This window comes from Pelodiscus sinensis, chromosome 20 (assembly GCF_052426305.1).
Source record: "Pelodiscus sinensis isolate ZL-2025 chromosome 20, ASM5242630v1, whole genome shotgun sequence".
Classification (NCBI taxonomy): domain Eukaryota; kingdom Metazoa; phylum Chordata; order Testudines; family Trionychidae; genus Pelodiscus; species Pelodiscus sinensis.
The window spans coordinates 23,271,111-23,298,649 of NC_143071.1; the positions used below are offsets into that span (position 1 = coordinate 23,271,111).

The 27,539-nt window shown below is 43.5% G+C and overlaps 1 long non-coding RNA gene across 1 annotated transcript in view; it reads right to left on the reverse strand.

Moving 5' to 3' along the window:
* LOC149521953 (uncharacterized) overlaps positions 1-26,819 on the reverse strand; it is a 47,219-nt gene extending 20,400 nt beyond the window's left edge. The window contains exon 1 of the long non-coding RNA XR_016347572.1: positions 26,749-26,819. This is a non-coding gene — a long non-coding RNA (uncharacterized LOC149521953). The remainder of the gene's footprint in view (positions 1-26,748) is intronic.
* Between the last annotated feature and the right edge of the window lie 720 nt (positions 26,820-27,539).

The following is a 27,539-nucleotide window of genomic DNA, read 5'->3' on the forward strand; positions in this document are numbered from 1 at the left end:
TTAGATTTCCCAATGGCCATGCTGGTATTCACTGGATCATCCTTCTCCTACAAAGGAAGAGACCTCAAGCGATCATTGAGTCCAACCCCCTTCTAAACATAGGACCAATCCCAACTAAACCATCTCCCTAGGTAACCAATTCCAATGCTTCACCGCACACATAGCAAAATAGTTTTGCTAATATCCAACCTCCCCCACTGCAATTTGAGACCATTGCTCCTTGTTCTGTCATCTGTCACCACTGAGAACAGCCTCTCTCCAGCCTCTTTGGAACCTCCCTTCAGCTAGTTGAAGGCTGCTATCAAATCCCCCCTCACGCTACTCTTTTGTAGACTAAATAAACCCAAATCCCTCAGCTTCTCCTCATAAGCCATGTGCTCCAGCCCCCTAATAATTTTTGTTACCCTCTGCTGGACTTTCTCCAATGTGTCCACATCTTTTCTGTAATGGAGGGCAGGGTGTGTGTGTGTGTGTGTGTGTGTGCAGAATTTTGCACAAAACTCCAGATGCGGCCTCACCAGTGCAGAATAAAGGAGAAAAATTACTTCACTAGCTCTGCTGGGAATGGTTCCACTAATACACCTCAGTATGTTGTTAGCTTTCTTGGCTACAAGGGCACTCTGTTGACCATATCCAGCTTCTCATCCACTGTAACCCTCATGTCCTTTTCTACCGAATGCTACTTAGCCAGTCAGACCCCAGCCTGTAACAATGCTGGGATTCTTCTGTCCCAAGTGCATGACCCTGCACTTGTCATTGTTGAACATCATCAGATTTCTTTTGGCCTAATCCTCTAATCTGTCTAGGGGTATTCCACGAGGCGTACAGCTAGTTCGGATAGGAAGCCTAATCCGGACTAGCTAGTCCGTGCCGCGTGGCTACACGCGGCACGGGGTCCGATCTAGCCGGCATTTAAAAATGGCGCCGGCCAGCTTTATGCAAATGAAGCCTGGGAAATTCAAATCCCGGGCTTCATTTGCAACTCCGTATGACTACATTACCCCCCCCCCCCCAGTTCGAACTAGGGGGGTAGTGTAGACATACCCTAGGTCACTCTGAACCTAATTCCTGCCCTCCAAAGGATCTACCTCTCCCCCTAACTTAGAGTTATCCACCAACTTGCTGAGGGTGCAATCCATCCCCTCATTCCAGGTCATTAATAAAGATGTTGAACAAAACCCACCCCAGAACTGACCCTTGGGGCACTCTACTTGATACCAGCCGCTAATCAGACATTTAGCCATTGTTCACTACCCATTGAGACAGACAATCTAGCCAGCTTTCTATCCACCTTACAGTCCATTTATCCAATCTATACTTCTTTAACTTGCTGTGAATGATACTGTGGAAGACCATATCAAAAGCTTTGCTAAAGTCAAGGTATATCACATCGATCGACTTCCCCATGTCCACAGAGCCAGTTACCTCATCGTAGAAGCTAATCAGGTTGGTCAGGCACGACTTGCCCTTGGTGAATCCATGCTGACTATGTTCACTTTCATCTCTTCCACATACTTCAAAATGGATTCCTTGAGGATTCGTCCAAGATTTTTTCCATGGCCATGTCTGGCTGTGGAAACATGCTTCCCGTGCATTTTGCATGCATATCTTCTAAGGAAGTCTCAAGGGACTATGACCATCAGAGTTTTGTAAACCATTAAGGATCTGAGGGTATGTCTACACTACAAAGTTAGTTCGAACTAACGCACGTTAGTTAGAACTAACTTTCATAGGCGCTACACTAGCGCTCTGTTAGTTCGAATTTAATTCGAACTAATGGAGCACTTAGTTCGAACTAGGTAATCCTCATTCCACGAGGATTAAGCCTAGTTCGAACTTACTAGTTCGAATTAAAGGCTGTGTAGACCCTTAATTCGAACTAGTGGGAGGCTAGCCCTCCCCAGCTTTCCCTGGTGGCCACTCTGGCCAACACCAGGGAAACTCTACTGCCCCCCTCCCGGCCCCCGACCCCTTAAAGGGGTACGGGCTGGCTATGGTGCCCGTGCCAGGTGCAAGCCTGCCAGCACCCAGCCAGCAGACCCTGCACCTGGCACGGCTCGAGCCAGCCACCCGATGCCCCTCAGCCCTCCCCCTCTTCCCGGGACCAGGCTGGCGGCTCCCGGGAGCTTGCCCGGGACCGCAAGAGGCGGGCACCCGCTTGGGCTAGTGTGGACATCGTGGATCTCATCCACGATCTCCACACTAGGCACAGGAACGTGGCCAGCTAGGGCAGGAGAGCTGCCAGCCTGGCCACCCAAGAGCAGGTGTGCATGAAAATCAAGGGGGTCCACTGAGACCCCTGACCCTGAGCCCTGAGCTTACAATGGCCGTCCTGGGTCAGACCAAAGGTCCATCTAGCCCAGTAGCCTGTCTGCCAACCCTAGGAACTCTGGAGGGGATGGACCAAAGACAGTGACCAAGTCATTTGTCTCGTGCCATCCCTCTCCAGTCTTCCACAAACCTTGGGCAGGGACACCACTCCTACCCCCTGGCTAATACCACTCCATGGACCCAACCTCCATGACTTGATCTAACTTCCCTTTAAACTCTGTTCTAGTTGTAGCCTTCACAGCCTCCTGCAGAAAGGAGTTCCACAGGTTGACTCTGCGCTTTGTTAAGAACAACTTTCTGTTACTACTTTGAAGCCTGCTACCCATTCCTTTCCTTTGGTGTCCCCTAGTCCTTCTTTATGGGAACTCAGGAAGAACTTTTCTGTATGCACCCTCTCCACCCAACTTCTGCTTTTATAGTCCTCTGTCCTGTCCCCCCTCCGTCTCCTCTTTTCTAAGCTGAAAAGTCCCAGTCTCTTTAGCCTCTCTTCATATGGGACCTGTTCCCAACTCCTGATCATTTTAGTTGCCCTCCCCTCTCTCTTCCCCTCTCCCACCTCCTTTTCCCAGTCTCCCCCAGTTTTGTTCAATAAAGACAGATTCCATTTTGGAACACAATTGTCCTTTATTTTGTACATCAAGAAAAGGGGCTAGGGAAGGGTAAGTGGAAGGAGGTGAGGGAGGAATGGGGTACGAGCCCCCAATGGGGAGGACTGGGCTGGCTCTGCGGGCTTTTGGGGTGGAAGGTCTCCTGCAGCCCCCCAATTGCCCCCTCTCCCCAGATAGCAGCCTGCGGCAAGTGCAGCCGGGATGATGGCCGAGTGCTGTGATGTGCCCAGTGTGGGTACTCCGGGCACTCCAAGCCAGGACTGCTTTGCAAGCGGGGCACCCCTGAGAACTGTCTGTCCGGGGTGGGGGTCGGGACTCTTTAAGCACAGCCCTCGGCTAGCCTGAGACAGCATCTCCATGCTTTAAGTCCTCCTCTGATGCCCTGCCGGCACTGCTTCCGGCCATCCTTAAGCCCGGTTCAGGGTCCACTTAATGTGGACATGCTAGTTCGAATTAGCAAAACACTAATTCGAACTAGTTTTTTAGTCTAGATCCGTTAGTTCGAATTAGCTTAGTTCGAATTAACCAATTCGAACTAAGTTAGTTTGAATTAACATTGTAGTGTAGACGTACCCTGAGTTATTACCAGTTGTGACTACTTGCTTCTTGTCCACTTCCAAAGCCTGACTCAGGAGCACTATTCCTAACTCTTGACGGGTCTGCCTTGTAACCAGACTATAGAGAATGTTTTGTTGGCCTCTCATTACTGAGTGCTTGCTTCACTGAGGGTTATATCCAAATTTCTACATTCAAACTATGATCTTGTTTTTACCCTCTTTTAATAATACTGGCTCTACTTCTAGTGCCACTGCTATAAGTCAATTAAAATAAAGAAGCATGCAAATTCCAGCAACAACGTAGGCAGACATCATAGCACCCAGGATAAAAGCATGCAGCAAGTCAGTCTACCTATAGCAAAAGTACATGTACAAATACATTGTAAACCTCCTACAGCAGAAACACACACTCACGGTGACAGGAGAACCTTTAAATGTTCTGACTTTAGTTCAGATAAGCATCCAAATCACCCCCAGGGCAGTTTTCGGAAAAGGGAACAATAAAGAGCACATCTACTCTGCAATGAACAATGCTAGCTACAAGTGAGACAGATGACAACCAGTTTATAATGGGATTTCATTCCTAGATTTCTAGACTGTGGTGTCCAACTATAGAAGCATAACAAAAGCAATAGAATAATTCTTTTTGCAATTCATCCATTACTGGCTGCTCTACTACATTCACCCTAACTAAAATATGCCTAGATTCATTTATAACTCAGATTTATTGAGAAACTGTTTCTTGTTTTGATTAAAAACACCTATCAGTTTTATCCGTAAAAGAGAACAGACATAAAACAAAACATAGAACACAGCAAAAAATAGAACAGAATTTTTTCAAATTTTGGAATATCTACAAAATAATTTTGAATAAAATCAGGAAAAATATTGGCATTTTCAAGATATTTCCTTCCTGCTTTTCCATCATCTGTATACATACTTTTTTAAATTCTGAAAGTTCAAACTGAGAGAATATCTTACATTTGCAGAATATTCCCCTCTATTTCATGCCATTTCTAGCAGAATGAGCTGAGGAAGGCAGATAACAATAGTTTCTGTTTAAATCCTCGACAGCTTATTTTTATTTTAAACATGGTCTCATGATATTTATAAATCTGACATTGTATAATATCAGAAAAACTTGTTTCAGGCTCTGCTTTTGCAGTTCACGTTAAAGAGAGGGAATGTGGTCTAACAGCGACTTTGTGACTTCTGGGCTCTAGTCACACTCATAGCACTGACTTAATGTGTGACCTCGTGGAATTCACTCTGGCCTCAACTTTAAGTATGTGCAAATAATAACTCAGCAAATATTAACAGGGGGAAGATGTATGGCAGGGGTTCAAAAGACTAATTAATTCACATTGTACATTGCTATGGAATCTTCAAATAGAAGACACTAAACAAAGTGAAAAATTTCATTAAAATAAAATACATGAAACTAGCAAGGCAACCTGGTTGAATTATTTACTGTGAATTCAGCCCATTTTTTCTGGCAGTAAATATATTATAAATCAATCCACTGTGCTGGTTTGACCAGTTTTACTGGCTAGAATAATTTTAAGATTCTGATTTACTGGAGAAGTATTTAATTTGCCTATTCATTACTTGTTAATCAGTGAATGTGACTGGCTACATCGGTCACCATGGTATTGTTTCTGTTTCTAGAGTGGATGGCTAAACCTTTATTAAGAGAATAATGAATAGAGAATATTTTGTTGGCATGTTAAAATGGATGATTGGGTGAAGAATAGTTACTCCCTACACATCTTCAAATAAATCCCCATTCAAATGAATGTTCAATAGCAAACAACAGTAGGCACACACATAATTCAACTGGTCAACGGTTCGTTCATAAATAGATCCCTGCAAATCTGAAGATACCCACTTTATACACGTCTGCAGATGTGGATGTGGCTGAGGATATCTGTGGCTAATTTTTGTGGATGAGGATATCAATTTTGTATGTAGAACCCTGCAAATCTGTGCATATCTGCTTTATATCCATGGGTATCTGCATCCACGGATGTGGATGTAGATATCTGCGGCTAATTTTTATAGATGCAGATACCAATTTTGTATCCATGCAGGACTCTATTCCTAAACATTGGTTTTCACTATTTCTCCTGCTTTACCTACCTGCATGCTTGAAATATGGAGGCAGTCAGCCTATTACTGAAAATCTAGTAGTACAAAGAAAAGTCCACAGAAATAAATTAATAATTAAAAGCTAATGAAAAAAGAAAAGGAATAAACACTTTCTATGCACACCCTCACCATAATCACTTTGCTTGTGCTGTGCCTTTCCCTCCATATCCTTTATGTTTGTAAGCTCTTCTGAGTGAAAATTGCATTCTGCTCAGTGGTTGTACAGATCCTCGCAGAGTAGGGCCTTTGGTCACTTCTGCATTTTACATAAACAAGGAAAAACCCACTGAGTTATTAACTGGATCCAACCAAAGGGAATTTTATAGAAACAAACTCCCATCCTTTAATACACCTGTCCTTTGGTCCAAAATTCAAAATTCATGCAGATAGTCACATTCCAAGCTTTTCCAACAGCAAATGCCAGAAACCGGCAGTGCTTGAAACTATACAAAAAAGCTCACTCTTACTCAAAGCTGCCACCTCTTGCCTGTTTTTGCTGATTACATGCCCCACCCCCTTGCATGTAAATTATTTTGGTATGTTGGTGTTAATGACGTGTCCAGTTCAGTTAGCCTGTTCATCAGTATTGTTGGTCATTTGCTGTTTCTTTGTTTCTTCTCTTCTCAAAGGTCACATCATCAGCAAAATCAAGCACAATTCATCCATTATTTATCAGGCTCAGCCTACTGCTACCTGTCCCTTTCAAGGCCACACCGCATTGTAAACCCAATCTTCCCTTCAGCCAGACATGCAGTTGGCGTAACTTTTGTCAGTATAAATATGTCTTACACAAAGATTCTGACTAGTGAAAATGAAGCACGTGGTGTAAAGTACAGGAATCTGGTATTATTTTAAACTACCTCTACTTGATCCTTGCTATGGTTCCCTGCCTCATATTTGTCCTATAAAACAGATGGCTGCTTGTAGGTAGATGTGTGTGATGACCTGCTATTGCTAAGGTCATTATATGACAAGGGATTGCAGCCCACTCTAATTTCAAAAGTATGGATCAGAGAAGATCTCGTATTGGTCTTTTCCTTAGCCTGTCAGCATGCTCCTACAAGAGTGTCTTGCATTCAGTCTAATTACAATACTAATATCCTCCTCAGGAGCAATAGCATAGTCCAGGGTTCCAAAGGGAGAGCTGGTGGATATTGCCAAATGCCTTATAAAAAAAATCAATAAAATTCATCATGCATCCACAAAGGAACACTGGTACCTTTCCAGTCTGAGTCCTTAGGATGTCACTCTGGCCACTGCTGGACTTAAGCACATGCATGATACATGAGGTGCCTCGGAGAGTTTGGTAGTACAGATGGGACTTAGCATTGTCAAAGCCCCATAAGCCTCCTGAGAGTCTTTTGAACTTCAACCCCCTGAGAAGTGCAATAATCCTCCAGGAAATGCATGGCTGTAGACTACCTTCTTTCTTTTCCAAAATAAATTATACCTAAAAATAAAGCCCCAAAGGACAGGCCTGCGCATTTTTAAATAAATGGTCTTAAAATCTTGGACACAAGTGGAATTGTCCTGATCATCTGTCAGAGAAGCTACTTCAGTGTCAATAATAGCCCACAATTCACACTTACATTATGGAAAGCTAGTGTGAATAAGAACTATTATTGAGACTATTTTCTTCCACTATTTGATCTGAGGAAGTGGGTCTGGCCCACGAAAGCTCATCATCTAATAAACCATCTTGTTAGTCTTTAAAGTGCTACATTGTCCTGCATTTTGCTTCAGTTACCCCAGACTAACACGGCTACATTTCTATCACTATTATTGAGAGGTATTCTTCACACAACACTCGTGTCAGCCCGGCTATGTCTACACTACAGAGGGTTTTTTTGGAAAAATGGCCATTTTTCAAAAAACCCTTCACTTAGGTCCACACTGCAATCATGTTCTTTCGAAAAAACATTGGAAGAACAGAGGGTTTTTTCCAACATTTGGTAAACCTCTTTCTACAAGGAAGAAGCCTTTTTCCGAAAGAGCTCTTTCGGAAAAAGGCATGTATGGATGGGGAAGAGGGAGATCTTTGAAAAGAAGAGGAAAGAGGAAAAAGCACAGGTATCCTGGTGGCTGCACCATCCAAAGTAATCACAGCTTACATGCAAGATAGCGTCCATTCAGTGTGAACGCTGTCTTTCGAAAAAGCAGATTGCCTTTTCGATGTACTTTGGCAGTGTGGACGCTGTCTTTTGGAAGAATTGTAATAGATATGTAGCCGTGTTAGTCTGGTCTAGCTGAAACAAAAAACAGGACTATGTAGCACTTTAAAGACTAACAAGATGGTTTATTAGGTGATGAGCTTTCGTGGGCCAGACCCACTTCCTCAGATCAAATTGTGGAAGAAAATATGGTCGTGCCAATTTTCTTCCACTATTTAATCTGAGGAAGTGGGTCTGGCCCACGAAAGCTCAGCACCTAATAAACCATCTTGCTAGTCTTTAAAATGCTACATAGTCCTGTTTCTCTTGGAAGAAGTTGTTTTGGAAGATCTCTTCCGGAAAAGCTTCTTCTGAAAGAAGCCTGCAGTTTAGATGTAGCCCCCGTGTCAGCATTTTTCTCCTGTTACCTGCCCCTGTTGCTTAGTTGTAGATGTTTGTGATATTTGTTTACGCTGAGAAGAAAGCCAGGAAAGTACCTTACAATGATCCACAAAGGAGGAGGAGGGAAGTGGGGAATGCAACAAACTCTGTACAACAGCCTCCTATTTGTTCTGGTTATCAGACTGGAAAAGATCACCAATTACCCTCTTCCCAACCACTACTGCTCCTGCCAACAAAAGATGAAAAGCACATTTATTTCTCTTAAGTGAGATCTTTTTGTGACACATAAAAACCTTTGTATACGTGACAATTACTGGTAAAAAACGTCTGTGTACAGCATATCGGCAAATGGATTTGAACTCCTATGATAGATGTACAAATGTCTGTAACAGCCCCTTCATAACTCCCTAGAAGCTCTCAGTGGTGTTTTCCACATATATAAAGGCCCACAAAGAACAAAAACACGTCAGCAAAGAAAGGTGGATTTTCTTTTCTCTCCTAACCAGAGAAACTTAATTTAATGTTTTTAATGACAATTTCAAGAACTATTTCTCAATCATAAAAGTAAAAAGCAGATGCTAAGACATCCAGTCAGTCACCCCATCAGTTATATTTAGCTTTTATTTGTTCTAGAAAGTCTTAAGCGATGCAATATCTTGCTTGCAGAGACACCCTAGTGGCCACATTACATTACCCAAAACACCAAATGAGGCTTGTGCAGACTATCCCATTCTGCCTCTTGTGTGCTTTATGGATTTTACCTATGGCTATATGTGCAAATTAGGGCTTTCCCCATCTTCTCCTCAGTACTTTGTTCTCTATCTTTGATTTTCAGCTCTGATATTTAGAAAAATCAAGCAAAATTAATGTAAAAACAAATATTTTCATTGACCTGTCAGTGAATTATAGAGCATTACAGTTGAGATTTTTCTACAAACATACTCCACCAAGATTTCTTCAAATAGCACAAAGTATGAGGGACAGTACTTCTGTGTAAAACATAGGTAGACGTCTCATTCCCCTTACCAAGGTATTCAGGTGCCTGCAAATGCAGAAAGATACCTACTGAAATTTACAAAATGCCTAAGCAGGTTAGATGCCTCAATTCTACTGAAGTCCATTGGGAATTAATCTTCTTAGGAACTTTTGAAAATCCCATTGGGTGCTTATCTGCATCTTCAGGTGCCTAAATCCCTTGGTAAATCTGGCCCAAAGGGCTTAGCAAACATGAATGACTATTATATATCCCTGACAATGCCTGAGAGGCCACAACTGGGGCCCAGGGCCCTAATATGCTGAGCAATGTACAAACAAGTACAACGAAGATAGTCACTGCCTTAGAGAGCTCAAAATCCAAGATTATAACTGAATCCATCTTCATAATAGCCTTATGAACGAGGAAATTGCTGTCTCTGTTTTAAAGACAGAGAAACTGAGGCCTCTGCCAAAAGACAAAATTCTCTTAGGCAAAGGGGATCAGGATTTTAGCCACTGGCATATACAGTCTACTTCCCTTACAGGCAGTCCCCGGGTTACGTAAAAGATAGGGACTGTAGGTTTGTTCTTAAGTTGAATCTGTATGTAAGTCGGAACTGGCGTCCAGATTCAGCTGCTGCTGAAACTGACCAGCGGCTGACTACAGGAAGCCCGAAGCAGAGTTGCTCTGCCCCGGGCTTCCTGGAATCAGCCACTGATCAGTTTCAACAGGCTGAATCTGGACGCCAGTTCCGACTTACATACAGATTCAACTTAAGAACCCCAGGCGTCCCCAAGTCAGCTGCTGCTGAAACTGATCAGCGGCTGATTCCAGGAAGCCCGGGTCAGAGCAACTCTGCCTCCGGCTTCCTGTAGTCAGCGCTGGTCAGTTTCAGCAGCAGCTGACTTGGGGACGCCTGGGGCAGAGCACCTGGGGTGCTGCTGGGTTGCTCCAGTAGCGCCGCTCCTCGGCGCTACTGGACCAACCCAGCAGCACCCCAGCTGCTCTGCCCCAGGCGTCCTGATTCAGCCGCTGCTGAAACTGACCAGCAGCGGCTGAATCAGGATGCCTGGGGCAGAGCAGCTGGGGTGCTGCCGGGTTGGTCCAGTAGCGCCCAGAGCGGTGCTGCGGGACCAACCGGCAGCGCCCCAGCTGCTCTACCACAGGCGTCCAGAGAAAAGCCTGGTCTGCTGCGGGGGGGCGCACTAGCTGCGCCCCGCCCCCCCCCCCCCCAGCAGACCAGGAAGACGTGGCGGCAGACCGAGACGCACCGCGGTCCCGCCGCCCGGGTCCTCCGTGGCTTTGCTCCGTGTCTCCCTGGTCTGCTGGTCTGCTGGAGACCAGCAGACCAGGGAGACGGGGAACAAAGCCGCGGAGCACGCAGGCAGCGGGACAGCCCAGACGCGCCGCGGCTGTCCCGCTGCCGGCGTCCTCCGAGGCTTTTCTCCCCATCTCCCTGGTCTGCTGGTCTCCAGCAGACCAGCAGACCAGGGAGACGGGGAGCAAAGCCTCGGAGGACGCCAGCAGTGGGACAGCCGCGGTGCATCTGGGCTGTCCCACTGCCTGCGTGCTCTGCGGCTTTGCTCAGCGTCTCCCTGGTCTGCTGGGGGGGTGTCCCCCCCAGCAGACCAGGGAGACGCGGAGCAGCTTTTCTCGCCCCGGAGGATGCGGGCAGCGGGACCACGGCGCATCTGGGCGTCCCGCCGCTCCCGTCCTCCGGGGCGAGAAAAACCCCATTCGTAACATAAGTCGGATCCGCGTAACTCGGGGATTGCCTGTATATGCTTTGATAGTGTACAGCAGAATCTGCATTAATCCACCATTACGATCTGTGAAGACACATTCATTTGAGAGAGATTTCTTGCTCCTATTTGCACTGTTACCTTAACAACAGTGCAGGGTGTCAGGTGTCTGGGAGCTAACGGCTCCTTTCTCTGCGGTATGATATTAAAGGCATATGCAACGAGGCTGCACCTTCTGTTCGCACTCTGTCAGTAATCCTGGGTAGGCAGGTCTGCTGTTAACCTTCCTAATGAAAAGTCTGTTAGATGGCTCACTGAGTGTGTCTCACAGTTAAGTGTTATCTACAAAGATGCAGACTGTTGATTTGTGGATTTCTTCTAAAGAGAGAGCTGCAGTCAGAGGCTTAAAAGAAATGACTGGATGCAGCACATACCAGAATATGTAAGGTGTTTTGTCCAAATTTAAGACAGTCAGATTATATGTTCCTAATTCCTACAGAAGAAACAATTCACTTTGGCTGCTCTTGGGCAGGGAAAATAAACTCATTCCAACTTAATTGCAAATTTACTTTTCTTTTCCCCCCTCTGATATAAAATGAGGATAAAAACCTTGTAAATGGGACTATCTAATGTTCATTAGTGGCTTGTGAGAGAGACAGAAAGACACAACTCATTACTAGGTTCTTCACCTTTACCCTTGACAATGGTTATTTACATAATAACCTGACCCTTAGGTCTCTGTTCATTAACAAATACATGTGAAAACACAGAAGCAGCTGGCAACAACTCATAAATATATATTGTTAACCTTGGTTTAGAAGACTTAGTTTCACTTACTTAAAAAAAGAGAGAGAGAGAGAGAGAGAGAGAGAGACTATTTTGCATAGCTATTATGTTACAACCTCAGTAAATGGTGCAATAGACCAGAGGAACGAAGGCAGAGTGCTGGTTGAATAACACTAGATGTGCATTTACACATGACTACATTGTCAGCTGGTTTTAGGCATAGTGTGCAATGCTTAATTCCTTCATTAATACGTTTGTTGTTTCATGTTTTTATGTGCTACCTCAAAGGTTGTTCCCCTCGCCGAAGCCCAGGAGCAGAGACAGATTAAGGCAATTGTTAAATCCACTTAGTATCCTGTCCTTGTACCACAGCTCAGTCCTATGTCGACTGGTGGTGGCAAGGGCCAGGCACCCAGGAGTCACCTTTGCAGCTGGTAGAAAATGGGTCCTTCAGATGAACCTGATTCTGATTGGACAGCATGAAAAGTTAACCTCATTGGGAGTGATGAGCATTGTACACTTAGTGAGTGCACTTGGGTTTGGGTGATTATTATTAAACAGAGTTACACAAACTATTTCTGTGAAAGGCTCTTCACTGGTAAAAGGCAACACAAAATCACAGCGTGTAAGGCTATGCCTGAGCCCACGGAAAGGTGGTGGGTAGTGCCTAAATCAATAGGTTTACACCTGAGCCTTAGAAACAGGTAAGAGTGGGTGCCTACATTAAAAAGGCTACACCTTGAGCCCTATGAACTGGGTAAAGAGGGATGCCCCTAAAGTGTACAAGGTTTTTTAATGAAGTTGAATCATATGGTGATATCAAAATCTCTGTGTGCCAGGACCCTAAACATGTGCTAGATGTGGCCCCCTCTTTTTGCCAAAGAATGGCCACTTGACAGACAATTGCCCATCAGATTTGTTGATATGCAGCTGGGACATCTGCTTTACTTTGTCTTTGAGAAACTGGTTTCTCCATTCCCCAGACTTATCTGGGAAATACACTTCAGTCATGATTTCAGCTTATGTTCATAACTTTGCACAGAATGTTGCCACATGGATTTTACTATGATATTACTGATCAGCAAGCTATGGGTTTTAAGTGCTACATCACAAGGCATGTATCACTTAAAGTAAAATGTACAGTAAACTTCTGATAATCCGGCATCTTTAGGACCCAGGGGGTGCTGGATTATCAGATATGCCGGACTATCGGAAGGGGGGGGGGGCTATGAGGGGTCTGGGATGGGGTTGAGGAGGATGGGGGGCAGCGCTGCAGGACCAACCCCGGCAGCACCCCAGCTGCTCTGCCCCAGGTGTCCCCAAGTCAGCCGCTGCTGAAACTGACCAGCAGCTGACTCCGGGAAGCCTGAGGCAGAGCAGCTCCAATTGTCCGGCTGCCTGGAGCACTTCCGGGTTCCAGGTGGTGCCAGACTATCAGGAGTGCCAGACCACTGGATGCCGGACAACTGGAGTTTTACTCTACAAAGATTATTACAATAGTGTGTAAAGTGTGAATACAGAGATGCATTGTGTCACATTGGGACAGGATAGGTGTCTTCTAATCCTTTATTTCAACTCTGTAGCTACCAAGAAGACCCAACCCACCACAGTCTTTGGAAGGCAAGTCAGTCATGGGTGAAATTTGATTTTGAGTAAGAGAACTACAATCTAATTTCTAGTTAGGATAGATATACAACACTAAAACGGACCTGTAGACAGAACAGTGTGAATAGAAGGAGAGGTTAGCTCCTCAGTAGAGATGTAGAGGGTCTCAGATGGGATCATACATAGGATGGCTAACACCTCCCACTGCTCTTACAACTTCCAGCTCCAGCGTACACATATCTGTAGAGAAAGGATGGGCAGCTTCCCCTAAGAAACATTTTTGCTAGTATTAGAACAGTGGGGGGGGGGGGGGGTGGAGATTGTTCAGTAGTTGGGGGGCTACTCCAATGGTGCAGTGGATAAGGTACCCAGAGGTTGAGGGTTTGAGCCCTGCACCTGGGGTCAGCCAATCCAGGTTCCTGAGAAGACCCTTAGGATCAAATTTTAGTTTCTCTTTCAAGCTCTAAGATGCTTTTGAGGTATCCATTGAAGAAACACTGAGAACAGAATGTAATGGACATTTGATAATCTTGCTACATTTAGTTCCTACTATTGAAGTCCAGTAAGCCAAAACCTGAAATGCTTTGGAAGACAGTGGGTAGAAAAATGATGGCAGCTGCTAAAATCTAGCCTTCACTGTGCAGCTGGTGAGTATGTAAATGCACAGTGTTTGCCACTATGTGGTCTAATTACTCAGACTGCACCCATGCTATTGGGATTTCAAGGTCAAGTGTTCTTCAGAGTGGAGAGTACATGGAATTTATTTTTGTATTGTAAAAAAGGGATAGAGAATAAAACAGAAAATATCTTTTTACCCCTGTATAAAACCATGGTACTCCCACATCTTGAACACTCCATACAGATGTGGTCACATCGTCTCAAAAAAAGATATATTGGCATTGGAAAAGATTCAGAAAAGGGCAACAGAAATGATTAGGGGTTTGGAAAAAGTCCCCTATGAACAGAGATTAAAAAGACTGGGACTCTTCAGCTTAAAAGTAAGGCAGGATATGACAGAGGTGTATACAATCATGACTGGTGTGGAAAAAGTGAATAAGGAAAAGTTATTTACTTATTCCCACAATATAAGAACTAGAGGACACTAAATGAAATTAATAGGCAGCAGGTTTAAAACAAACAAAAGGAAGTTTTTCTTTACTCAGCACACAGTCAGCCTCCGGAACTCCTTGCCAGAGGATGTGGTGAAGACTAGCACTTTAACAGGGTTCAGACAAGAGCTAGATAGATTCATGGAGATTAGGACTATCTATGCTATTAGCCAGGATGGGTAGGAATAGTGTCCCTAGCCTCTGTTTCTCTGGAGGTGGGTGACAGAGCGGTGGGATCATTTGAGGATTGTGCCTATTGTGATCCCTCCCTCTGGGACATCTGGTATTGGCCACTCTTGGTAGACAGGATACTGGGCTGGATGGACCATTGGTCTGACCCAGTCTGGCCGTTCTTATGTTCTTATGAGTTCCCTTAGGCACACTGTGATTATCTGAAAAAGATGATCTTTCCTGAATCCCACAGTAATTACTCCAGAAACTGGCAATTGTTTTGTTCCTGCTCCTTCCCTGACACGACTCGGGCATCAGGCTAGAAGAGCTGGTGAGGGTAAGAAAAATACAGCACATACACACAATTCCTTGAAAACTAGGCAGAAAGCTTCCCCACAAAAGTATACAGTGGAGAACGTATTATGATTATTATTATTTACATATTTTTACCCTGCCTTTCTATTTAAAATATTCAAGGCAGCTTACAAAAACAAGCAAAAAAATACAAATATATATAAAAATTTAAAATATGAGAATTTAAAATATGAGACCCCAGAAGGACATAACCAGCTAAAAACATATAGAGGGGAGGAACACACACATACAGACTCAAACATTAATAAAAGCACGAGTAAAAAGGGTGGTTTTAGCCTGACACTGAAACAGGCTAAATATCCCGAGAAAGAGAATTCCACAGCCTGGGAACAAAAGCTGAGAATGCCCTGTTCCGCGTAGATGTTAATCTTATCTCCGCAAGTGGGGGAACACAAAGCAACTGACCTCAATCCCCAGGCAGGTTCATATGGGAGAAGATGGTCCTTCAGATACCCTGGACCCAACTCATTTAAGGCTTTATAGGTCATAACTAAAACCTTAAATTGTGCCTGGAAACATACCGGAAGCCAGTGCAGCTGCCGAAGCATTGGCATAATGTAGTCCATATAACTACTGTTAGTTAAAACTTGAGCAGCCGCATTCTGGACCAGTTAAAGTTTCTGAAGGCTCTTGAGAGGCAGCCCCACATAAAGCGCATTACAGTAATCCAGTCGGGATGGAACAAGAGCATGAACCACTGTGGCCAAGTCATGCTTGTTTAGTAAGGGTCGCAGCTGGTAGATCAAATGAAGTTGCCCAAAGGCATTCCTGGCCACTGAAGAAATCTGATTTTCAAATGTTAAAAAAGGGTCCAGAAGGACTCCCAAGCTGTGTACCTGTTCTTTCAGGGGGAGAGTAACCCCATCTAGAACAGGTGCCATGCCACATTCATGAACAGATCACTCCTGATCCACAGGACCTCAGTCTTATCTGGGTTCAACTTCAGCTTATTTGACTTCATCCAAACCATCACTGCCTCTAGACACTGATTTAGATCAGTTACTGCCACCCCTGGTTCTAATGTCAAAGGGAAATACAGTTGGGTGTCATCTGCATATTGATGGCACCGTCCTCCAAAACTCCTTATGATCTCTCCCAGCGGCTTCATGTAGATATTAAACAGCATAGGGGACAAGATGGAACCTTGCGGGACCTCATAGCACAATCGCCACGGGGTCAAATAGCAGCCCCCTAGCTCCACCTTCTGAAAGCGTCCCGACAGGTAGGACTGGAACTATTGCAAAACAGTGCCTCCAATAACCAACTCCACCAGGCATCCCAGAAGGATATCATGGTCAATGGTATCAAAAGCCACTGAGAGGTCTAGAAAAATCAACAGGGATGCACTTCCCTTGTCTATCTCCTGGCGTAAATCGTCTACCAGGGCGACCAAGGCTGTTTCAGTTCCAAAATCAGGCCTAAAGCCAGACTGAAATGGATCTAAGCAGTCTGTTTCTTCCAAGAAAGCTTGGAGTTGCAGCACCACCGCCCGCTCGAGTACCTTGCCCAAAAAGGGAATATTAGCAATTGGGTGATAGTTATTTAAGTCATATGGGTCCAGGGAAGTCTTCTTGAGTAACGGTTTTATCACTGCCTCTTTCAAGGCAGCAGGAACCATACCAGATCTAAAAGACGCATTAATATCTGTGGGTATGTCTACACTACCCCCCTAGTTCGAACTAGCGGGGTAATGTAGGCATACCACACTTGGAAATGAAGCCCGGGAAATTCAAATCCCGGGCTTCATTTGCAAGTGCGGTATGCCTACATTACCCTCCTAGTTCGAACTAGGAGGGTAGTGTAGACGTACCCTCACTCTGTCCTCAGCATCAGAAATTGTGTCCTTGGTGAGCTGAGAGCTTTGCAGAATGCTAGCCATTGGCATTGGCTGGGGTTTCACATTTGGAAGACAGAGGAACTGGTGAGAGAAATCATAGATGAGGCTGAAGTGTGATTCAAGGAAAATTATATCTAGTGGTTGCAGAGTACACATTTTAATTGTGTATATGTATCAAAGATGGAAATTAACAGCTCATGTGGCAAACTCTGGCAACAAAATCAACCCCCCCCCCCACTATATAGTCTATATTATTCAGCATGAATCCCTGAGAAGCCTTTTTACCTATTCACTCAGTATTTCCAAACCAATTACTAGCTTACAGTTTGCAAAGAGGGCTGACACTTGGGGTTTCCTTCAGTCCCACTACCAATCCAAGTATGTTTTAATTTAGTGAAGAGGGAAAGCATATAATTTTTTAGCTCCAGGGAAGCCAGAGGCAATCGCAAATATCCCTTGTGCTAAGTCAAATTTTTCAGTTTAAAGCAGCAGCTCATTCTATTGCAATAATTGGACTTTAGTGTCCCTTTCGTTTAACAAACAATAGCTGATTTGGAGAGCTGATCACTTGGACACAGGGCTTTTCACCTCTGGGATCCTAGTACAGCCCTAATTTAATTGGAATGAACCCAGAATAGCAAGTGGTTCTCACACATGGAAATAAAAACCACTCAACAATCCACAAAACCATTTATAGTCAGTGTGCCTTCATTAGCATTTACTCTCTAGGTAAGACTGAGCCAGGACAGACCTGGGAGGAATATGAATCCATTTTGTTACCCAGGAGGAAGGCCGTGCTGGGAGAGTCATGTGAGGACTGCAGTATCTTGGACAATCTTCATCTGTTATGACAGTGAGCAAAGTTGGATAAATACACCCAGAGGGTACCGTAGTAACAGGTTAGACACAGTCTGCTGCAGATTAAGAAGCAAAAATTCTGGGAAGGAGGGATCAGCCAAAAAAAGAAGCAGATTTGGATATTAAATGAACAGTGATCTCAATTCACCCAGGAAACACTAATGAAACTTTTCAGAAAGGGTACGTCTAGACAACGTGGCTCTGTCGACAGAGCCATGTAAACTAGCTTACCCGAAATACTCAATAAAGATGGGATTTAAATATTCCTGGCTTCATTAAAATAAAAATGGCTGCCGCGCTGTGCCGGATCATATGATTGTTGGCACAGCGCGGGAGTCTAGCGACAATCAGCTGATCCGGCACAGCGCGGTGGCCATTTTTATTTTAATGAAGCCAGGAATATTTAAATCCTGGCTTCATTGACTATGTCGGGTAGGCTAGTTTATGTCGACAGAGCCATGTAGTCTAGACATACCCAAAGAGAGATACAATAGGCCTCATGAAATAACAGTGTAAGGTTTATGAACAGGTTGCAGCTGATACCTATTGATCTGAATAGGATTAAGAGAATAGAGACAAAGATTATTAGTAGGAAGAGATCAAGGAACACTGGGAAAGGCCAAAGTAATAAGCACCTTCCATTGGAGGGTCTTAAAGTGCTTTGAAAACAACAATTGAATTACTTTGTCCTTAACACTTCTCTCAGGTGAAGAGGCATCATTATCCCCATTTTGTAGCTAGGAAAACAAAGGCATAAAGACATGATTGCAACTTGTTCCAGTCTACACTGAGAGACTGTGGCAGCATTAGAAGCAGAATCCTTGTCTCCTCATCCCCAGTCAAACCTTAGGATTTTACCCACAAAGCATGCTTCTTCCTGTTCATAGCAAATGTCAGGCCAGAATTAGACACAGGGGTGGCACAGATAGATCCAACTTGGAAAATGCCATCATGTATTTTTAATCCAACCACCCCGCCACTGAATAATAAAATGAAAGGATTGCTGAGTTTGACTGGCATTTGTAAGTAGTGTGTGAAAGGGGCTAATAGAGGGAGAAAATTAGCTGCATTTATCATCTTAACTACATTCATATTACACTCACGATCCAATTGTTTAAAAATTGGGCTTTTAGAGCAGTTCTTTTTTAAAGTGTAAGCATTACAAACAATTGTGATTTATACTCAGAACAAACATTTCATTAAAAAGATGTATTTTTTAGCCTATCTATGCCATATAAGAATTGACCCATGATGCACAGATTTACACTGAATAGCATTCAGTCCAGTCTTTCGAAGTAAGAAAATGAAAGAAAGCTCCAGGATTTCATGTTAGGGGCTTTTTCAGAGTTTATCTGAATCATCAGTGGTGCACAAAGATATTGTGTATAAAAGATTTTTATAAGTATTATTTTTTTATAATAGTGTGTAAGTATTAATTTTTTACTATATACTATACCTTAAAATGTCTAGAGATTCTACTCTTTGGAGACATTGACAGCCATTTTGTATTCCTCTGACTGTTAGAGAGGAAACAAGCACCACGAGAGAAATTTTTCAAAACATCACTTCTGTCTTATCTGTATTGAGCAACACCCACGTAGCCCTCATCCATCTCCCAGTGTCTACCAAACATAGGGCTAGACAGTCAGCAGCACTATCCTGGATCATATGAAATTGATGGGCAGAACTGGGTTCCATTATACCACCAATGCTGTAGAACATGGCTCTTGACTAATTCTTCCAATGGCCAAATATGCACATTGAAAAAGGAGTGGGGACAAGACAGAACCCTATAGAATTCCATGAAAAAGAAACCTTGGGAAACAAGAGAAGTTGCCCAAAACTATCCTTTGGGAAGACTCAGAGAGACAGGAATGAAGTCACTGAAGCAAGCTATCCTAATGCTTGAATCCACAGCACGCCATTATCAACAGCAGCTAAGGCTGCTGACAGATCTAACCACACGTGTACACCTGTTCTTCATCTTCTGTCAAGAGATCTGCCAAAGCAATTTGTGCAGCACCATGGTCAATTTTGTACTCAGACCATTCGCAAGTGTCAAGAAGATCTGAAGCAACAGGATATTTCAGTTCTGATTCTCTTCTCATTTACACTAGAGTAAATCAGCAATAATGTTAGTACAGTCAGTGGAGTTATGCCCGTGTGAAACTGCAGCAAAGAAGAGAAGAATCAGACCTCACAGTTATTTTGCCACAGCCTTCTCAATAATTCAAAGTGGAAGATCAGCTACTGAGTAATGGATAATTACCCAGATAGGAAATGTCAAGTAAGTTTTGAGGCTATACCTATTGGGTGCACAATAGTTTTCTTAATGACACTGGAAATCAGCCATTGCTATAGCACTGATGATCTCCAAAAACATTGGACATAGCTGTATTCTGATAGCATGGCCAAGACAGGAATAACATGCTCCAAAGCACAGGTTGTAGGACAAAGGATCCCAGCTCTTCAAGCATCCCTGTAAGCAGCAATGGCTCAAGCTGAGAAGGCAATATTTTTAACCCTCCAATCACCACTACACATTTCCCCCACTGGTTCATTCTAAATCTGCATAATATTTTCCTCAAATGAATGTGGAATTCCCTGGCGAAGAAAGCACACCTTGCAGCCACCAAAGAAAGACAACTCAGATTAACCAAACTGTCCACTACTCAAAAACAAACTTGTTAAGTGAGACTTGACAAACACTGCAGGGCTACGTCTAGACTGGCATGATTTTCCGCAAATGCTTTTAACGGAAAAGTTTTCCGTTAAAAGCATTTGCGGAAAAGAGCGTCTAGATTAGCACGGATGCTTTTCCGCAAAAGCATTTTTTGCAGAAAAGCGTCCATGGCCAATCTAGACGTGCTTTTGCGCAAAAAAGCCCCAATCACCATTTTCGCGATCGGGGCTTTTTTGCGCAAAACAAATCTCAGCTGTCTATACTGGCCCTTTTGCACAAAAGTTTTGCGCAAAAGGCCTTTTGCCCAAACAGGAGCAGCATAGTATTTCCGCAAGAAGCACTGATTTCAGACACTAGGAAGTCAGTGTTCTTGCAGAAATTCAAGTGGCCAGTGTAGCCAGCTGGCAAGTTTTTCCGCAAAAGCAGGTGCTTTTGCGGAAAAACTTGCCAGTCTAGATGCAGCCTATGGAGAAAATAAAGAAGCTACCCTTTCCCCCAGTGCAGTAACAGCATAACTTTTTGGAAAATCTCTTTGGCATGAACAGATTCAGCACAAGATTTCCACTTCCAACACTCTAGGGCTATGTCTACACTACGAGTTTTCTCAGCAAAAAATATGCAAATGAGAGACTCATTTGCATGAGTCACAATCTCATTTGCATATTTTCTGCTGATCCATTTTAGTGCTGGGGTTTTTGCATAAAAACAAGCAGTGTGGACGTTTTCTTTTTGTGCAAAAAACCCTTTTCCATCTTGCAGGAAAAGGGGTTTTTGCACAAACAGAAAATATCCACACTGCTTGTTTTTGCGCAAAAGCCCCAGCGCAAAAATGGATCAGCAGAAAATACGCAAATGAGATCATGAGTCATGCAAATGAGTCCCTCGTTTTCATATTTTTTGCCAAGAAAATTCGTAGTGTAGATGTAGCCTAGGAGTACATCCGTTTTTTTCCAACAAAACCTAAGTGACGTGCACAGTACAATCATGTTCTTCTGAAAGTAAATCGAAAGAACAGAGGGGGTTTTCCAGCATTGGTAATCCTCTTTCTATGAGGAAGAACCCTTTTTCCAAAAAAGCTCTTTCGGAAAAAGGCATGTGTGGATGGAGAAGAGGGAGTTCTTTGGAAAGAAGAGGAAAGAGGAAAAAGCACAGGTGTCCTGGTGGCTACTCCATCCATAGTAATCACAGTTTAAATATGAGATAGCATCCATTCAGTGTGGATCCTATCTTTCGAAAAAGCAGATAGTTTTTTCGATGTGCTTTTATGCATGGACACTGTCTTTTGGAAGAAATTTTTTGGAAGATCTCTTCCGAAGAAAGGTTCTTCCAAAAGAAGCCTGTGGTCTAGACATAGCCTAGTTGTCTTCCTTCTGTCAAGGCTCCTTACCTATTCTGGCATGATAAATGCAGAAGTGGGGGCCCACAAAAGTACCCCAACACCTTATCTTTTCAGGCTTTGGTAAAAAACTTCCCCCCAAAATCTTAACAACCTAAATTTTGGGGATAAAACTCCACTGCCACCACCCAAGTAATGATAAAGAAACCAGGAAGAGACTACCTGGGAAATCTCACCCCTAAAGTAGAAACCAGGACACAAAAATTAACCAATACCAGGTTAATAAAAAGAAAAGAGAAAGAACTTTTATTATCTCCACAATGTTCCTGTTGCTAGCATAATGACTAGACGGAAAAGTCACAAGTAATACTCATGAGGAAACTCTACCATGGGCCTAGAACTAAATTATAAAGGAAAGCAAAACATTTTTTAAAAGTGCACAGACAATAGATCCCATTTCCCAAACCATAAAACAATAAAACCTAATGGATTTATCTAAACTTTACCCTACTTACTGAAGAGTGAAGAGTCTATTCTTGGAGGGAGACATTGGCTACGTCTACATTGGCCCCTTTTCCAGAAGGGGCATGTTAATTTCAGAGATCGTAATAGGGAAATCCACGGGGGATTTAAATATCCCCCGCGGCATTTAAATAAAAATGTCCGCCGCTTTTTTCCGGCTTTTAGAAAAGCCGGAAAAGAGCGTCTACACTGGCCCCGATCCTCCGGAAAAAGCGCCCTTTTCCGGAGGATCTTATTCCTACTTCAAAGTAGGAATAAGATCCTCCGGAAAAGGGCGCTTTTTCCGGAGGATCGGGGCCAGTGTAGACGCTCTTTTCCGGCTTTTCTAAAAGCCGGAAAAAAGCGGCGGACATTTTTATTTAAATGCCGCGGGGGATATTTAAATCCCCCGCGCATTTCCCTATTGCGATTTCAAAAATTACCATGCCCCTTCCGGAAAAGGGGCCAATGTAGACGAGCCCATTCTGTCTGACTCCCTCAGTAGCTGGAGAGAAACTGTCCAGGACAAATGAGGGAAAAACCAAAAATTTCTTTGTTCCAATTTGAAATTCCTACCTACATTCCTATTGGCTGAATCTACCTGAATTTGGTAAGGTTAACCCCTTAATTCCCAGGCTGCTGGCTAACCCTCATGATCATGACACCTTCTGTTTAGCTTCTTTGGTTTATTTGTTTTTTTCACTGATTGCATTTTATCTGAGAGCTTACTCTATTAACTAGCTGCTTCCTTTGTACTTATGCCAGGGATAGGTGTCAAGATTCCCAAGTTCTGTTCACACTTCTACCAGTGACTTTGGTGGACAAGTCAGAGTGACAGATTGGAAGATCTAACATGTCTTTGCCATTACTAAGACCTTTTTTATACTGGGAATATGCCCCTGTTCCAATGATCAATAGCCAACCACTGATATATTCTGAAACTGGTGTAAGGTGATCATAGTTTATCTTGTCTACTTTCAGGGGCAGTTACATTAGTGGCTAGCAGTTGCTTGCAGGGGAAGAATGGTTCAGTGGCTATGGCTCTAGGCTGGAATTAAAAGAGACTGGGTGGTCAAGTCCTTGCTGTAACACACAATTCCCCTGTGCATAGAGCTGGATAAAATTCCCCTGTGACCTTGGGCAAGTCACCCATCTCTCTGTGCTTCAGTGCCCTGTGCATAAAAGGAGGATAAAGAGACCTGTTGTACAGGGGTGTTATGAAGCTAAACAAAGGTTTGAGGTGTTTAGATACTATGGAGGCCATATAAATCCCTTTGGTAGGTGTATGGAATTGTTGCCAGTTCTCAATATAGGCAAGACCCCAGTTCTACGACTGTAATAAAATGCCCTCCAGACTTCCTGCAGTACAGGAATACCCCCTCTATCTGCTAACATGCTGGATAAAAAGCCATTGTTTTTTTGATGAGAAACAGAGAAGTTTCCTTGTTTTTAATCAATGGTGAAAAAATTATAGCCATGCTTTGTCAACTATTTCCTCAAACTGCTATTTCTGCCCTGCTGGGGAAGCTCCTACTGATGACCACAGGGTCACAGATCTCAAAACCTGTGGGATTCCTCTCTTTCCTTTTTCCCCAGCCTCTCACCTGAATGTACTGATTGTGAAGCGTTTCTTTCACGCATTGAGGGACAACTCTGTTTTTCTAATTAAGCTGGTAGCATATGCCCCAGAGATAGTGAAAGAGTGCAATTAGCCCTGAGTTATAGTTTGCATTCATTTTCCCAACTGCAAGCTGCCAGTCCGTCAGCGATAGAGACATTGCTTGCTAGGCAAAGCATTTCTCCCCGACTTGCTGGGAGGAGTCACTGACCCACTCCGTAATTACTCAAGATAACAGCTTAACTCACATGCAAATTCCTTAGCTGACTGACAGGTAAACAGTGAGATGGCCCTGCCTTGCATTGGGGGTTGGGGAAAGAGGGAGGGAAAAAACGAGGGGGCGGAGTGACTTAGATGTAAAAGCTTGTGTCAATTTCAGATCTAATGTGGCTTCAAAGTATGACATGATTCATTAGCCTTGTTTCATGCCCAGGATAACAAAGTTATGGTTGCTGTGTTAATTAAGGAGGGCGGGAGCAGGGTGGAACTTGGTAGGCACTATTTAGCTGACATGGCAGACTGCACCCAGATGATAGGGCCACTCCAAAACACTTGCTCTCTCTCCCCCCCAGGAGACCTCAAACACATCAGCCCCCCACAGCTGCCCTTCATTGTGAACCACTCCAAGGCAAGGAAGATTTACACTCGCCACTGCTGACAGTGCCAAATCCAGACAATGAGCTCCTGAGCCCTGTTCAACTGCTATGGAAGGATACGCTGTCTTGGATGTTTTTCCCTCAATATCTGGAGACCGTTCAGGACCCAGTGAGTTCTTCAGCATTTTCATTCCATCTGGCACAACAGCTATTTTCTTGTCATAGGAAATTGGTTGGAAATAGTGTTCCCTGTAAGCTGAGTGCTTGGGCAGCCACTCAGGAGAGATTCAAATGCTCCCCAGCTGATTAGCAGAGCACCTGCAGCCAGCAGCATGTGTTGCTCCTGAGGGTGCACTTCTGCATATGCTTCAGTGCATGCAACAAAATTTATTGCTCACATGGATGCAAAAATTAGAGGGAAAACTGGTTAGAAGGGAAAACTTGGATCAGGGGAACAGTTTGAAAGCAAAAAGCATTGTCAAGTATTTCCTTCCAGCCTGTTCTGCCCACCTTCTCTGTCATCATGTCTCTCATCCCACTCTCCCTTCCTGTCATGGTGTTCTGGTTGTTCAATAACCAAAGTGGTGTCTGCACCATTGGGCCTTTCTGTAGCTTAAGAAAGGAAAGGAGTGGGCAGCCGAGTTCATGGGGGGGGGGGGGAGAAGAAGCACAGAGATGTACAGGAAACAATTATAGGCACTATCACAAGGCAGGCAGAACTGGAAGGGGAGATACCTCACAGTAACCTGGCATGTCTACACAGTTTGCAGCAGCAGCCTCCAAGCCCAGGTGAACAGACTTGAGTCTGCACTACCATGTTTAAAGCAGCTGTATGGACATGGCAGCTTGGGCTGGAATTTAGGTTCAGAAGTCTATTTCTTACAGGGTTTCTTTGCTGGTGTTTGATGATTCTCTGGATTGTGTTCAAGATCCTAATGAAATCCTTTTAACCATGTCCTGACTGTTTACATACCCCAATGAAACAGGGCAGTTTCCAGGTCACTGTTTCTGGTGTGAGATTTGGACAGGACAGCAAATAACATGAATTGGTAGCATTGCTGTGCCCAGCTGTGCATAGAGCTTTATTGTTAGATTAATACTCCCATAGTGCTGCACTCTAACATTATCCCTATTAGAGCAGCACCTAGAATTCCAACTGAGACCTGGGCCTTATTGTGCAAGATGATGGACATACATCCAGAGCTCATCATCTACATGGAAATCACAGACAAAGCGAGGGAGGAGGGAAAGGAAATATTGTTCCTATTGTACAGACTGGAAGCTGAGGTATGGAGAAACTGACTTGTTCAAGGTCAAGAGGAAAGTCTGAGACCGAGCCAAAAATTCAACCCAGAATTCTCAGGTTCCAGCTGAGTGTCCCAGCCATACTCCTATTTCCAAACAGGGAAAGTGAGTCTGAATCAAAAGAAGCAACTTTGCTGGAGACAGGAGAGCACTGACATTGAAAATCACCTTAGTGTTTCATTGCAAAGACCTAAAAACCTGCCTACAGTCTTGTGCTTTAACTAAGATAAAGAATATCAGTCTACTTTTATAAGGAAAGCTAAGTTTAGCAAAAAATGTTTAATCTCCCACAAAGCTGTGAGCAGATTCCAATCCCTCCTCCTCCTCCTTTATAGAGAATTTTGAAATCTGTGGATTCTTACTCATGGAATAAATGAAAATCAGGACAAGGAACAACAGGGCAGCCTTCTGTGAAGCTCAGATACCAAAGGCTAGTGCCACGCCCATTCATTTGTTACAACCTTTTCCGAATGCATCCATTGCTTTAAAATGACTGCAATGAACATCTCTGAAATGTAACAGCATGAGAGGATGCAGAGACAAGAAAGGAAGTGGGGAGCAGAAGGAAACCGTGGCTTCACTAGCAGGGCTTCTTGCTACAATTGCCATCTTAATTTTATTTATTTATTTATTGGAGAAAAAACCCTCCAGCATCAGCAGTCTGCATAGAGCCTACTTGCAGCTCCAAAAAGCACTTCTATTATTCTCAGGCCATTTGGTAGTGGTTGCTATGGAGATCAAAAGCAAAATGGCATGCAAATCAACACAAGCTCGGGCGCTCAATAACAACATTAAAAGGGCAGCCGGATAAGACGACAGAAAACACTTGAAATGATTCAACCTGCACTGCTAACTGTGATTAGATCTAAAAGGGAAGAAAAATACCCTAATGGATTATATTGAGCAGGGTAAAAGACTGTAAAATAGGACTTCACTGCAGTCCATGTGATTATCTTATTTGAATTCACACACATACATATATTGTACATACACACAAACATACAAACACCCATATGTATTAGATTGGAACAAATAATTCATAGAGTGAATTTACCCCTTTTTTCTGCTTGCAGAATATCCATAAGTAGGTGTCGATTGCCTTGCATTTGCTATTAGAAATCTAGGGTTGTATTGTTTCTATCTTTTCTAGTTCTTTTTTTAAAGCGCCTCTAGGGACTGATGACGCATATTGCTGTTTCAAGCTGTGCTGCTTAGATGTGAGTGGTCAGAAGAGCCACACAGCCTTGTTTCCATTCCCTGACTGAATGAGAGCAGAGACTTTCTGGTGCAAGTATCTGTTTACACAGGTTAGCTTCTGCTAGTGCATTCATGCAACTTTGAAATCCACTTCCTGCCAACATTTTCTACCAGCAAAACTGTTGTGCTCAGAAGTTTCAAAAAAAAAAATAACTCAAAGGTGGGGGGCGGAAGGGGGAGGAAAGGAGTTGAGAGCATGTCTAAAGCAAATTAATTTAAATATTCAAACTAACAATGATGGACCTTTTTAGCATCATTTGTCCAGACCTAACTCTGTGTGTGTGTGTGTGTGTGTATCAATCATTAGAACTGGAAAAATTATGCAAACATTTGTATACATATATTATACAAAAATTTAATAAAAATGCTCTTCAGGTTGCAAAGTCAAGCACTCAGAAGTTACAAAATGCTAAAATTAAAACCTGTGCTCTCTTAATTTGACCCCTTTTTGCATATGCATTGTGCTACAGTCTTTAATTAAATGATCACATGCTATTTTTTCCACAGGGAGATTCAATGTACCATTTGGCTAGTGCTCACTTAATAAGCAGCTGTTTAATATTTTGTTTGTGTCCCCATTGTTGTTGT